This window comes from Oncorhynchus tshawytscha, linkage group LG29, assembly GCF_018296145.1.
Source record: "Oncorhynchus tshawytscha isolate Ot180627B linkage group LG29, Otsh_v2.0, whole genome shotgun sequence".
NCBI lineage: Eukaryota > Metazoa > Chordata > Actinopteri > Salmoniformes > Salmonidae > Oncorhynchus > Oncorhynchus tshawytscha.
The window spans coordinates 2,281,983-2,293,997 of NC_056457.1; the positions used below are offsets into that span (position 1 = coordinate 2,281,983).

Here is a 12,015-nt window from a genome sequence, read left to right on the forward strand (position 1 = left end):
ACGTAAACACGACTAAACACTAAACACTACAAAACAATAAACGTAATGAAAACCGAAAACAGCCTATCTAGTGCAAACTAACAGAGAGTACAAGTAAGACACTAAGGACAATCACCCACGACAAACTCAAAGAATATGGCTGCCTAAATATGGTTCCCAATCAGAGACAACGATAAGCACCTGCCTCTGATTGAGAACCACTCCAGACAGCCATAGACCTTGCTAGACAACCCATAAAGCTACAATCCCAATACCACCACCAAAACCCCAAGACAAACACACCACAATTTCAAAAACCCCATGCCACACCCTGGCCTGACCAAATACATAAAAATAAACACAAAATACTTTGACCAGGGCGTGACAGAACCCCCTAAGGTGCGGACTCCCGAACGCACCTCAAAACAATAGGGAGGGTCCGGGTGGGCGTCTGTCCATGGTGGCGGCTCCGGCGCGGGACGTGGACCCCACTCCTTTAATGTCTTAGTCCCCTCTCCCTTCGTCCCTGGATAGTCCACCCTCGCCGCCGACCATGGCCTAGTAGTCCTCACCCAGAACCCCACTGGACTGAGGAACAGATCGGGACTGAAGGACAGCTCGGGACCGAGGCAGCTCGGGACTGAGGGGAAGCTCGGGAGTGAGAGAAAGCTCAGGAGTGAGAGAAAGCTCAGGAGTGAGAGAAAGCTCAGGAGTGAGAGAAAGCTCAGGAGTGAGAGAAAGCTCAGGAGTGAGAGAAAGCTCAGGAGTGAGAGAAAGCTCAGGAGTGAGAGGAAGCTCAGGAGTGAGAGGAAGCTCAGGAGTGAGAGGAAGCTCAGGAGTGAGAGGAAGCTCAGGAGTGAGAGGAAGCTCAGGAGTGAGAGGAAGCTCAGGCAGGTAGATATCTCTACCAGCTCCTGGCTGGCTGGTGGTTTCAGCAGATCCTGGCTGACTGGCAGATCCTGGCTGACTGGCAGATCTGGAAGAGTCTGGTTGACTGGCAGATCTGGAAGAGTCTGGTTGACTGGCAGATCTGGAAGAGTCTGGTTGACTGGCAGATCTGGAAGAGTCTGGTTGACTGGCAGATCTGGAAGAGTCTGGTTGACTGGCAGATCTGGAAGAGTCTGGTTGACTGGCAGATCTGGAAGAGTCTGGTTGACTGGCAGATCTGGAAGAGTCTGGCTGACTGGCAGATCTGGAAGAGTCTGGCTGACTGGCAGATCTGGAAGAGTCTGGCAGACTGGCGATGCTGGGCAGACCGGCGGCGCCGGGCAGACTGGCGGCGCCGGGCAGACTGGCGGCGCCGGGCAGACTGGCGCGCTGGGCAGACTGGCGACGCTGGGCAGACTGGCGGTGCTGGGCAGACTGGCGGTGCTGGGCAGACTGACGACGCTGGGCAGACTGACGACGCTGGGCAGACTGGCGGTGCTGGGCAGACTGGCGATGCTGGGCAGACTGGCGATGCTGGGCAGACTGGCGATGCTGGGCAGACTGGCGATGCTGGGCAGACTGATGGCGATGCTGGGCAGACTGGCGATGCTGGGCAGACTGGGGGCACTGGCGGCGCTGGGCAGACTGGCGGCACTAGCTGCTCCATATAGGCTGACAGCTCTGGCGGCTTCTTACAGACTGACCGCTCTGGCGGCTCCGTGCTGACTGGCAGCTCCTTGCAGACTGGCAGCTCCTTACAGACTGACAGCTCCGTGCAGACTGACAGCTCCGTGCAGACTGACAGCTCCGTGCAGACTGGCTGCTCCATGCAGACTGGCTGCTCCATGCAGACTGACAGCTCTGGCTGCTTCATGCAGACTGACAGCTCTGGCTGCTCCATGTAGACTGGCTGCTTCATGCAGACTGGCAGCTCGGGCTGCTTCATGTAGACTGACAGCTCTGGCTGCTCCATGCGGACTGACAGCTCTGGCTGCTCCATGTAGACTGACTGCTTCATGCAGACTGGCAGCTCGGGCTGCTTCCTGTAGACTGACAGCTCTGGCTCCTCCATGCAGACTGACAGCTCTGACTGCTCCATGCAGACTGACAGCTCTGGCTGCTTCATGCAGACTGGCAGCTCTGGCTGCTCTATGTAGACTGGCTGCTTCATGCAGACTGGCAGCTCGGGCTGCTTCATGTAGACTGACAGCTCTGGCTGCTCCATGCGGACTGACAGCTCTGGCTGCTCCATGCGGACTGACAGCTCTGGCTGCTCCATGCGGACTGACAGCTCTGGCTGCTCCATGTAGACTGGCTGCTTCATGCAGACTGGCAGCTCGGGCTGCTTCATGTAGACTGACAGCTCTGGCTGCTCCATGTAGACTGGCTGCTTCATGCAGACTGACAGCTCTGGCTGCTCCATGCAGACTGACAGCTCTGACTGCTCCATGCAGACTGACAGCTCTGGCTGCTTCATGCAGACTGGCAGCTCTGGCTGCGCTGAACAGGCGGGAGACTCCTGCAGCGCTGTGTCGGAGGAAGGCTCTGGCTGCGCTAAACAGGCGGGAGACTCCGGCAGCGCAGGAGAGGAGAAAGGCTCTGGCTGCGCTAAACAGGCGGGAGGCTCCGGCAGCGCTGTAGAGGAGGAAGGCTCTGGCTGCGCTAAACAGGCGGGAGACTCCAGCAGCGCAGGAGAGGAGAAAAGCGCTGGCTGCGCTGAACAGGCGAGGCACACTGAAGGCCTGGTGCGTGGTGCTGGAACTGGTGGTACTGGATCGAGGACACGCACAGGAAGCCTGGTGCGGGGAGCTGCTACCGGAGGGCTGGGGTGTGGAGGTGGTACTGGATAGACCGGACCGTGCAGGCGCACTGGGGCTCTTGAGCACCGAGCCTGCCCAACCTTACCTGGTTGAATGCTCCCGGTTGCCCTGCCAGTGCGGCGAGGTGGAATAGCCTGCACTGGGCTATGCAGGCGAACCGGAGACACCGAGCGCAAGGCTGGTACCATGTAAGCCGGCCCAAGGAGACGCACTGGGGACCAGATGCGTAGAGCCGGCTTCATGGCATTTGGCTCGACGCTCAATCTAGCCCGGCCGATACGCGGAGCTGGAATATACCGAACCGGGCTGTGCACCCGCACTGGAGACACCGTGCGCTCCACAGCATAACACGGTGCCTGCCCGGTCTCTCCAGCCCCCGGTAAGCACAGGGAGTTTGCGCAGGTCTCCTACCTGGCATAGCCATACTCCCTGTAAGCCCCCAAGAAATTTTGGGGCTGACTCTCGGGCTTCCATCCGCTCTGCCGTGCTAGCTCCTCATAATGCCGCCTCTCTGCTTTTGCTGCCTCCAGCTCGGCTTTGGGGCGACAATAATCTCCAGGCTCATTCCAGGGTCCTTTACCGTCCAATTCCTCCTCCCATGTCCATAACTCCAGGTGGTGCAACCTCTCCCACTGTAGCTGCTGCTGCTCCTGCTGCTGCTGCCTCTGTTGCCTCTTCTCCTGTTGCTCCTTTGGGCGGCTACACTCCCCTGGTTTAGCCCAGGGTCCTCTCCCGTCGAAGATCTCCTCCCATGACCAGAAATCCTTGGTGAGCATCTCCTTTTCGGCTGCTCCTGCCTGTTGACACGCCGCTTGGTCCGTTGGTGGTGGGTGATTCTGTAACGGTTTTCTAGTGGTGATGAAGGAGAGTCGGACCAAACTGCAGCGTGTCGATTGCGATCCATATTTATTAAACAAAACGTAAACACGACTAAACACTAAACACTACAAAACAATAAACGTAATGAAAACCGAAAACAGCCTATCTAGTGCAAACTAACAGAGAGTACAAGTAAGACACTAAGGACAATCACCCACGACAAACTCAAAGAATATGGCTGCCTAAATATGGTTCCCAATCAGAGACAACGATAAGCACCTGCCTCTGATTGAGAACCACTCCAGACAGCCATAGACCTTGCTAGACAACCCATAAAGCTACAATCCCAATACCACCACCAAAACCCCAAGACAAACACACCACAATTTCAAAAACCCCATGCCACACCCTGGCCTGACCAAATACATAAAAATAAACACAAAATACTTTGACCAGGGCGTGACAGACTTGATGGAAGGCCTGGCCCCAAGGTGAGATAGTCAGGGCTCTGATCTCCTCCCGCCCCTAAAACAAAACAACACCGGGTTCTTTAGGTTACTGAAGCTGCACTAGAATGCCCTGTCATTCAAACTTTAGCCCTACTAGATAATGAAATGCTGGGTGGAGAATAGTGAATGAAATGTGTATTTATAGAAAGTCAGAGACAAGATGGATTGCAATTCACAAGGAAAAATGTAAGCACCAGCTTGAAATGGTGTTTTTGTCAATGTCTCACAGGGGGAACCAGGTGAGGAGTGAAAGGAGATAAGGGAGATGCAGGCGACAAAGGTCCTCCTGGGTTAAGGGTAAATATTTCCTTTTCCGTCTCACTCAGACTGCATATCAGGGTTAGGGTCAATTCAGGAATTTCGGGAATTTAATTCAATTCAATCCATAATTTGAAATACTAATTTGAAATGGACACACCCCACAGGAAGCAGAATTAGAATTGAATTTGAGTCTTTGACTAATCTTTTACCAAAAGCATCTTACACTTATTACTGCAAAGAATACAGACACCATTTGATTTACAACTGAAACGTGTCACACGTTATATATTAATATATGTGAGATTAGGTTGATCCCTCCCATTCTGAAGTGTTTGATGCAATCTGGGAAATGTATTTTATTTCAAATTTAATAAGGTGGAACTGAATTATAATGTGTCAATTAATTGTAAACATAAAAAAAGTATCTTAGAATATGTAATTATGTGTAATTAATTTATTACTGGTCACATACAGTATGTCAAAAGAAACATATGTATGGTTGAATGTAGAATAAATAGTCATTTCAATTTCATTGAATTTTATTGAATTGAAATCAATTTCCGAATTCCAAAGTCATATTCAAGAATTTAATAGGAATTAAAGAACAATTCGCAACTCAATTCAGAATTGTCCCTAACCCCTGCTGCATATCATGTTACGGATAACATAAGTGATTACTCTATTTCTGCACACAGGGTACCCAGGGTCTTCCAGGTTCTACAGGGTTGGTTGGTCTCCCTGGCACCAAAGGGGGAAAGGTTAGAAGCATTTTTCATGCCCTGTTTTTGTGGGAATGGAAAGAGAATGAGAAAGGGGTATACCTAGTCAGTTGTACAACTGAATGCATTCAACTGAAAGATGTCTTCCACATTTAACCCAACCCCTCTGAATCAGAGAGGACAGGATGTCAGAGACCCTTCAGAGACAGGTACATTTTCCAAAGTAAGCTGCTTCTGAATGAATTTGATCATATTTAATTTCTTCAACAGGGAGAGCAAGGATTGCCGGGATTAGATGTAAGTATGTCTAAATCTGTCACATTTCTATGGAGGGATTTCCATGCCAACCTTAAATTGCATTTGAATTCCATAATTTAGAATTTGTATTAGGCTATTGAATTTAATATTTTAGAATTTGTATTGCACAAATTAAATAATTTAATTCATAAATTAACTTTGATTTGAAACTGAGTTGAGTGAATATTGCATTCAGTTTAATCATTCAATTTACATTTAATTGAATATTCAGTTTCAATATGGTAGATATTGCATAAATTTTCTGTGTATCAAGTTTACAAACTATGGTATAATTAAAGTTTATCAAAATGTCATAATTTCAACTTCTCAAATGCATTCAAATTCAGTTTTCAAATTCAGTACTCTAAATTCAGATTGAAAACCAGAGACAACATCTTGGTACTTTGCCAGCCAGGAAAAGTAGAGGAGTACAGATAGAATGAAATGGTCTCTGTGGTAAACAGAAGCTTCTGGCGGCCTCTGGAGCCATCATGGCATGTTTCATTTATTTTATTCCTATGAATTTGGCGGTTCAAATTTTGTCTATAAGCGATGTGCCTTCTGTTCCTCTCTTTGACACAGTCTTGTGACATGCAGGACAGCTGGTTTGAACCCTGTCAGTCACAAGAGCAAGATTAAATACGGAGTGGAACAGCTATGACAAGGCTCTTCAACTGTATTCTTATGGGGACCAAATTGTTTGTTTTTGTGACACTAACAACTAGTCTCTTAAAGTCACTTCATTAACCACCACCTCTTTCAGGGTTTCCCCGGGCTGATGGGACAAAAGGGGGAGAGGGGGGGCAGAGGAGACAAGGTGGGTATCAGGCACAACAGTGGCTACTGTGGCTGTGTTTATTCATCTTCTATTACCTAACATTAGTCATTTACATGTGAGTCATTTAGCAGAAGCTCTTATCCAGAGCCACTACAGTTAGTGCATTCATCTTAAGATAGCTAGGTGGGACATCCACATATCACAAGCAAAGAGCATTTTTCCTCAATAACGTAGCTAACCGGTGCCCCCACACATTGACTTTGTACCGGTACCCCCTGTATATAGTCTTGCTATTGTTATTTTACTGCTGCTCTTTAATTATTTGTTACTTTTATTTCTTATTCATATTTTGTTTTTTAACTGCATTGTTGGTTAGGGCCAGTAAGTAAGCATCACACGCCTGTTGTATTCGGTGCATGTGACAAATACAATTGGATTTGATTTGATTTGATCAGTAGAGTCAGAGCTAGAAAGGGGGGTCAAGTGCAAGTGCTGGTTACGTAGTTTTGGGGTGGGTGTCGAGGGGAGGAGTTGGAGGATTATTTAGTTATAGTGTCATCTGGAGAAGAAAGGAATGCTCGATGAGAGACTCCTCTGTGGGCCTCTGTAACTCAGTTGGTAGAGCACGGCTCATGCTACCCTTGGATAGTAGATTTGATTCCCTGGACCACCCATACCTAAAACATGTATGCAGCCCAGACTGTAAATCGCTTTGGATAAAAGCGTCTGCTAAATTGCATATATTATTATTATTAGGGCTGCCCAATGATGAAAAACAATGTATCTAGTTAATCGCAGGATTTGCTTTGATTAATCACGAAGATTCCAAATTCAGAATTTGCTCAAATTACAAAAATCATTACAAGAAAAGTGACGTCTTGATTTTTTCCAAAGTAACGGTTAGCAAAATCAGGAAGCATAATTTCTTCAACATCAATGTCCACTTGTTTTGACATCACATTGTTGTTTTTATTTGTATAGATGATGTATTTTGGATATTTTCAGTGTATTTTAGATGTTTTCAGACTATGTAATATATATATTTTTTATTATGCACTAAAATGACAAAAGGTTAACTTAAGTTAACTGAATAACTCTAATAGCCCTAATTATGATATATTATTGTTTTGTCTCTCTTCTCTCTCAGGGTGACAGGGGGATGCTGGGAAAGAAGGGACTGAAGGGACAGAAGGGCGAGCAAGGCCCTCCTGGACTGGACCAGCCCTGTCCTGTGGTAATGACACTTCTTCCTGTCTCCTCTCCGCTCACGCTTCACTCTAACACTGCCTTTTCATTCAAACCTTTCTTTCTCTAAATAACACAATTATTAGGTTTCATTGGAGTGTAGATATTTATAGGTATATGAGATGTTTACATAATGGAAATGTTTATATATGACTGAGATGTGTGTATGACTGAGGTCAGGACTTGAGTACGTGGCTATAGACAGACAGTATACACAGTACTGTATCAATTGAATGAAGGAGTGACATTTTCGGAATGGCTCTTGCTGACAGGGCACCAATGGGGGTGGAGAACACCCTGGGGAGGCGGGGCAACCCTCAGGCGCCCCTTGCCCCCTGGTATAGTATTTCTGCTTTCTGTCTTTCTGTCCTCCACCCCTCATTAACCCCATCCCCTGTCTGTCTTCCTGCTTTCTGTGATGCAGTGGAAGCCATACTTAGCCCCCCTTTCACTCCCTAGTTAGACATACTTAGCCCCCCTTTCACTCCCTAGTTAGACATACTTAGCCCCCCTTTCACTCCCTAGTTAGACATACTTAGCCCCCCTTTCACTCCCTAGTTAGACATACTTAGCCCCCCTTTCACTCCCTAGTTAGACATACTTAGCCCCCCTTTCACTCCCTAGTTAGACATACTTAGCCCCCTTTCACTCCCTAGTTAGACATACTTAGCCCCCCTTTCACTCCCTAGTTAGACATACTTAATGTCTAACTAGAGAGTGAAATTGGTAGACTAATGTTAGCGGCATAACACAATAGTCAGATCCTCAAAACATGATAACCTGGGCCAGCATGTCTACCACTGCAGCAGAGCTACCTGTCCTTTACTGTGCTGAATGTGCTCGTCCCTGCCTGTAGTCTAGCTGAACAGAAACAGTGTTTAAACTCTTATCACCGTGGGTGTAGTGTGTAATGTTGTGACATCGGTGTTGTGCTCCTCCTATGTGAAGTAATGTTGTCAGTGTTTTACAATGTTACGTCAGCTACTGAATCATGAGCTGGGATGTCACTGTTTTTAACCACTGTAACATGGTATTAGTTTAATGGAAGGTTTGACAGCATGACTGCTGTGTGCTGTTAGATATCCCTCCTCCTAGCCCTGTGTTGTTACAGACCATCTGTGTTTATCTGTTGGCGATGCAATACTGCATGTGTTTCTTTTCTGTCCCCAGGGTCGGGATGGATTACCCATACCTGGATGTTGGCATAAGGTTTGTACAGCAACACTACTTCTATGAAGCCCTTTTTGGGTGTTAGGCTGTATTAAGGTATCTGCATACTAGGTTCGGTTCGCTCCTAGCAGAACTCGGCTAAGGGAAGTGAACATCTGTGCCTGGCTTAGTCCCTTATAAAAGGCCTTCTCTTAAAAAAATACAAAAAGCGGGAATAGTACTGCTTTTCCATCTTGAGAAGCCGTAGTCAGTATACACTTCCTCAAAATAGTCTGAATTCATCTAAGATAACTCAAGAAATCTGTCATTAATTTTGACGTTTTTGCCGAAGAGATCTTAGTCGCCCAATTTTACATCTAACTAAGATGTTTGGTGCAGTATTTTTATATGAAAAAATTTGTATGAAAACGAGTCGTCTCTCATTGAATGACAACAAACACTTCATCGAAGAATCCCTACTGTTGACAAATGACTGACGAAGGGGCGTAGACTTCATCGAAGAATCCCTACTGTTGACCAATGACCGACGAAGGGGCGTAGACTTCATCGAAAGAATCCCTACTGTTGACCAATGACCGACGAAGGGGCGTAGACTTCATCGAAAGAGTCCCTACTGTTGACCAATAACCGACGAAGGGGCGTAGACTTCATCGAAGAATCCCTACTGTTGACAAATGACTGACGAAGGGCGTAGACTTCATCGAAGAATCCCTACTGTTGGCCAATGACCGACGAAGGGGCGTAGACTTCATCGAAAGAATCCCTACTGTTGACCAATGACCGACGAAGGGGCGTAGACTTCATCGAAGAATCCCTACTGTTGACCAATGACCGGCGAAGGGGCGTAGACTTCGGCTTGCCTCGAGAAAACATTTCTGTGCACAAACAGCCGAAAAAACCCTTGCTGAATACCATAAAGAACAAAAACGGCACAAAATGTTGTCATAATGTATGCACGAACTGTTGTCATAATGTATGCACGAACTGTTGTCATAATGTATGCACGAACTGTTGTCATAATGTATGCACGAACTGTTGTCATAATGTATGCACGAACTGTTGTCATAATGTATGCACGAACTGTTGTCATAATGTATGCACGAACTGTTGTCATAATGTATGCACAAACTGTTGTCATAATGTATGCACGAACTGTTGTCATAATGTATGCACGAACTGTTGTCATAATGTATGCACGAACTGTTGTCATAATGTATGCACGAACTGTTGTCATAATGTATGCTCGAACTGTTGTCATAATGTATGCACGAACTGTTGTCATAATGTATGCACGAACTGTTGTCATAATGTATGCACGAACTGTTGTCATAATGTATGCACGAACTGTTGTCATAATGTATGCACGAGCTGTTGTCATAATGTATGCACAAACTGTTGTCATAATGTATGCACGAACTGTTGTCATAATGTATGCACGAACTGTTGTCATAATGTATGCACAAACTGTTGTCATAATGTATGCACGAACTGTTGGGAACCATTCAGATGCCTTTAGGGGTGTTTAAGAACTTATATTTCATCTTCATCTATATTTCATCAGAACTTATATGTCATCTTACATAGTGTACGGTGTCATTGTACATAGTGTACGGTGTCATTGTACAGTATTATTTGCCTGCTAGTGAATGTGTGTCTCTGCTTTTGCTCTTTTTCAGTGATGACTGACCGGGACCTGGGATCTGTACATATCGATATATATTTTTCAAATAAAACTCAAGTGTTGTTTTTTGTTGTTGTTGCCAATTCTAATTTAATATATTGAGTTTTTCGTATTGGAATTTAGATTGTGGGTCTATCACAATCAATATTTTGTACTTTTTGCATATGAAAAGAAAACTAGTTTTTTTTTAGTTTAGAGATGACTTACAAGAAGGATATCATGCACACAAAGAGGAGAGACTGGTGACAAACGGAAAGCAGCAGCAAATGCACTCAACACCTACCGGATGGACAAATGTTGCTGCTTTTATCTATACGGGGAGAAATAAATCATTGATTCTGACGAACAGGCTCACTAGTGTTCCCATATTGGAGTGTACAACTCCACCTGCACCTTGCAAACAAATCTACCCCATCACTCCTGTGAATGCTGTTTGCTTTGAAAGGACCAGTCCTCACGGCAGGGACCCAATGCCAGGTACCCATCCCAACCTTAGGAGAGAGGTATGGGGAGGCACAGAGGATGGCCCTCACAGTTGAATAGGAGCCACACAGACTGACTGCGCTGGACAGAGACAGATGGCTACACCAGCATGGAGGAAATATGGCTTTCACTCTTCAGCTGCAATCCTAACTGGTACTGGAGGGACTTGATTCAAACACCAGATCCCTCACAACAAATTACAGACACACACTAGCTTAGATGAATGGATTTATTTCAAGTCCTTCTAAATCCCTTAGCAGTGTGTTATCCATTACATGCGGTTGTGTGTTTTTGTCATAATGTGTGTAAAAACGAATCAGATCTGAAATGAACACATGTTTTAATACCATGATGTTTGGATGGCTTTTTAGATTTAACCTTTGTCTGTAGTCGTTTTCTTAAATGTGTTTCATGTTTAGATCAATATTGGTTTAAAATGTTTTAGAATGTTTATAATGGTTTCATCAAATGCTTTCTCATTCCTCTGAGTGCTCTAACCAATTAATTGACACAGAACACTGTAAAACTTTGTAGATAAATATAATGAGATATTCTTGTGTGTAGGTTTTGTGGAAATTCCTTGGATCTGTCTTATATTCAAGTTACATACATTTTCATTTCATACATAGCCCCTGAAAAAGTTAGAGCTATTCAAACAGTCAGATTTAGATTTTCATGTAAAATGAATGATAGCGAGCCTAAAAAAGGGTCAGGACTTTTTTACATCTGACATCAAGGTAGAAATAAAATACATATTTTCAAACCTACCAGGTGGGCTTATTGGGATAATTATTGTTTGTTCTAGATATCAAATCAAATCAAATTTTATTTGTCACATACACATGGTTAGCAGATGTTAATGCGAGTGTAGCGAAATGCTTGTGCTTCTAGTTCTGACAATGCAGTAATAACCAACAAGTAATCTAACTAACAATTCCAAAACTACTGTCTTATACACAGTGTAAGGGGATAAAGAATATGTACATAAGGATATATGAATGAGTGATGGAACAGAGCAGCATAGGCAAGATACAGTAGATGTATCGAGTACAGTATATACATATGAGATGAGTATGTAAACAAAGTGGCATAGTTAAAGTGGCTAGTGTTACATGTATTACATAAGGATGCAGTCGATGATATAGAGTACAGTATATACGTATGCATATGAGATGAATAATGTAGGGTAAGTAACATTATATAAGGTAGCATTGTTTAAAGTGGCTAGTGATATATTTACATCATTTCCCATCAATTCCCATTATTAAAGTGGCTGGAGTTGAGTCAGTGTCAGTGTCAGTGTGTTGGCAGCAGCCACTCAATGTTA

At 45.1% G+C, this 12,015-nt stretch overlaps 1 long non-coding RNA gene across 2 annotated transcripts; it reads left to right on the plus strand.

Moving 5' to 3' along the window:
- The first annotated feature begins 4,013 nt into the window (after positions 1 to 4,013).
- On the plus strand, positions 4,014 to 8,935 carry LOC121841331. Of its 2 annotated transcripts, none has more exons than XR_006080303.1 (7): positions 4,014 to 4,036; positions 4,284 to 4,351; positions 5,011 to 5,073; positions 5,305 to 5,331; positions 6,095 to 6,148; positions 7,257 to 7,343; positions 8,525 to 8,935. It is a non-coding gene; the product is annotated as an uncharacterized LOC121841331 (long non-coding RNA). The 2 variants fall into 2 exon arrangements; XR_006080304.1 differs by lacking the exon at positions 8,525 to 8,935 and adding an exon at positions 7,627 to 7,823.
- Positions 8,936 to 12,015: the final 3,080 nt, after the last annotated feature.